Source organism: Austrofundulus limnaeus, unplaced genomic scaffold (genome assembly GCF_001266775.1).
Source record: "Austrofundulus limnaeus strain Quisiro unplaced genomic scaffold, Austrofundulus_limnaeus-1.0 Scaffold18, whole genome shotgun sequence".
Taxonomy (NCBI): domain Eukaryota; kingdom Metazoa; phylum Chordata; class Actinopteri; order Cyprinodontiformes; family Rivulidae; genus Austrofundulus; species Austrofundulus limnaeus.
In genome coordinates, this window is record NW_013952420.1 from 2,290,456 (window position 1) to 2,292,782 (window position 2,327).

The 2,327-nt window shown below is 38.3% G+C and overlaps 1 protein-coding gene across 2 annotated transcripts in view; it reads right to left on the reverse strand.

Annotated features, from left to right (window-relative positions):
• Window positions 1-2,103, reverse strand: part of LOC106514231 (ankyrin repeat and IBR domain-containing protein 1) — a 56,539-nt gene extending 54,436 nt beyond the window's left edge. Inside the window, exon 1 of one of the 2 annotated variants that reach the window (XM_014003389.1) lies at window positions 1,980-2,103. The gene's annotated coding sequence lies outside the window, so the exon portion shown is untranslated. Of the gene's footprint in view, window positions 1-1,734; window positions 1,868-1,979 lie in introns of those variants that run through there. The other variant, XM_014003390.1, reaches the window with a different exon arrangement.
• Window positions 2,104-2,327: the final 224 nt, after the last annotated feature.

Sequence of the window (2,327 nt, forward strand, 5' to 3'; positions counted from 1 at the left end):
GTTATTGACTGACTGAATCTCGTTTATATCATTATGTATATATTTTCCCTATTCATAATCTAGTTATTAACATAATTATCAATCATATTAATTTATTGTAAAAAAAATGTTACAAATAATTTGTGGCACAAATCTAGTTGAGCTTGCACTTAATCAAATAGTTGCTTTGTCAGCTTGGGCGCCATCTTTGCTGCTCCACCCGTCCACAGATGACAGTGGAAAGGTGGAGCTCACGCTTGTGATATTTAACTGTATGTTGGGTACACACTGAATCCCTCTGAGTCCACACAACTCAAGATGATAGATTTGACAGGTTTTAAGCAAACTCTCAGAGAGTTATCAATAAATAAACATTAACAACTCATTATTATTTGGATCCAACCCAGATGGCCACCATGTCTAATCGAACTTCACAGACACAAAGACATATAACAGGAACATTTATAAACACTGGGCTAAATTACAACAGAAACTCTGAGCTAGAACAACTACTCCACCCAGTTCACATCTTGTGAAATCTCACAGTATGAGATCATGCATAACATCATTTACAAAATATGACCAAAATGCCTATATCTATCTTTTATTAATCATATACTGAGACGTGCATTCCTAAAAGGAATGATGTCGTTAATTTCCTGCTGATCTGATCCTTTTTATTCAGCTGGTTGAGTGTTGGCAGGAAAGGCAAACAAATATGTCCTGACAGATTAAAACGAGAGCATGGGAAGGACCTGTGGCTGCCAGGAATGTTCATATAAACACTATCCAGTGTATTTTTGTCCCTGGTGGTGGGAGATGTCAGCGTGGTGGAATTTAGAGAAAACATCCGAGGTATGTTTCACGATAATCGTCTATAAATAAAATCAAGAAAAAGAAATAAGTGTTTTTGTCTTGAGATTAATAATGGATCACATTTCTGCAGTTATTTGGTTACATTTTAGTTTTGTACACTAAAGCATAAAAACGTTCTCCTAAATTTTATTTTATTTTTATTTATTTTCAAATACCAGGCTTAAACAAGTGATTAACTTCTTTGTCCACAGATGCCGCAAAGGCTCAAATCTGTGACACATTAATCTGATTTTCATTATGTTGATCCGTTTCTGGGTTAATTATCCAACTCAAAGTAACTCTTTACAAGAACAGGATTCACTAACCCTCCATGCACATACAAGCAGATGCACATTTATCTTCAAATGATGGCTTTAAACAATCAAGCTCTTATTTATTACCTGATGAGGTGGAAATAAGCAGAACATCTTTAGATCAATATGTATTTTTGACACAATTGCCTGACACAGAATATCTCTTTGCGTTTTACAATAAATGTTTATGAGGAGCAAGTTGAGATCAACATCAAACTGAGTCAGTGTCCCACCTGTAAACACATGATGTTATTAAATATGTGTAATTTGATCAACAGAACACTGATGTGGATACTGTCCAGATGCTTTGCTAAAACAACACATCTGTCTTTAGTTACCACCACTCCTCCCTCATAACCGCAACTAACCACACAGCCATGTTAATTAACAGGGGAATGACACCGCTTGCCTGGAAAAGTGCCACTTCTGTTACTGAACTCCCTTAGCAGGCCTTTTTTCCCCATCACGTCGTGGTGTTTACCATTTTTTCGCTAGCTCAAAGCGACGGCGGCGTCACGTTATCCTAACGAACAGTATTCACTCAGTTACATTTCTGCTACACAACGACATTTCGCCACTCACTGACCTTAATATCACTTCAGCCGCAAACCCGCTCCGTTTCTTGCCACTGCTTACTGTTAATGGCAAAACACAAACGAGTCTGTGCTGGATTCAAAAACAACAAACATCATGACGCATCTGCGTCCACTCACGTCAGTGTGCGCGCTTAGCGGAGGAGCTAGGCGGCTAACAGCGCAGCTAGCCAACTTAACAAAACTACAACGTTGTGATAAACTCGGTGAATAATGACTGACAAGTGTTGAGACTTACACGAACGGAGCGTTTTGAACCCGGGCAAAAGACCCGGTGCGGTCACGAGCGCGAAACCCCGTGTTTTTTCCTCCTTAAACCCTTCTGTGAGCACACAGCGCTCAGAACGGGGGATTCTCCTGCTGCTCGGGTTGCCAGGTATGATTGAATCCCTCAAAACAGGCGAAGATACAGTACAAGCGTCTAACAAATTTTAATCGTTTTTCTCTTCTAACATGCCTGATTTGATTTGATTTATTCATTTATTCATTTCATTTAAAACAAAAAAAAAGTTTACATTACAAAAAATACAAAACATATCACAAAATAAAATGAAAGGCAGCAGAACGAAGAAAAAATCTTGTATCT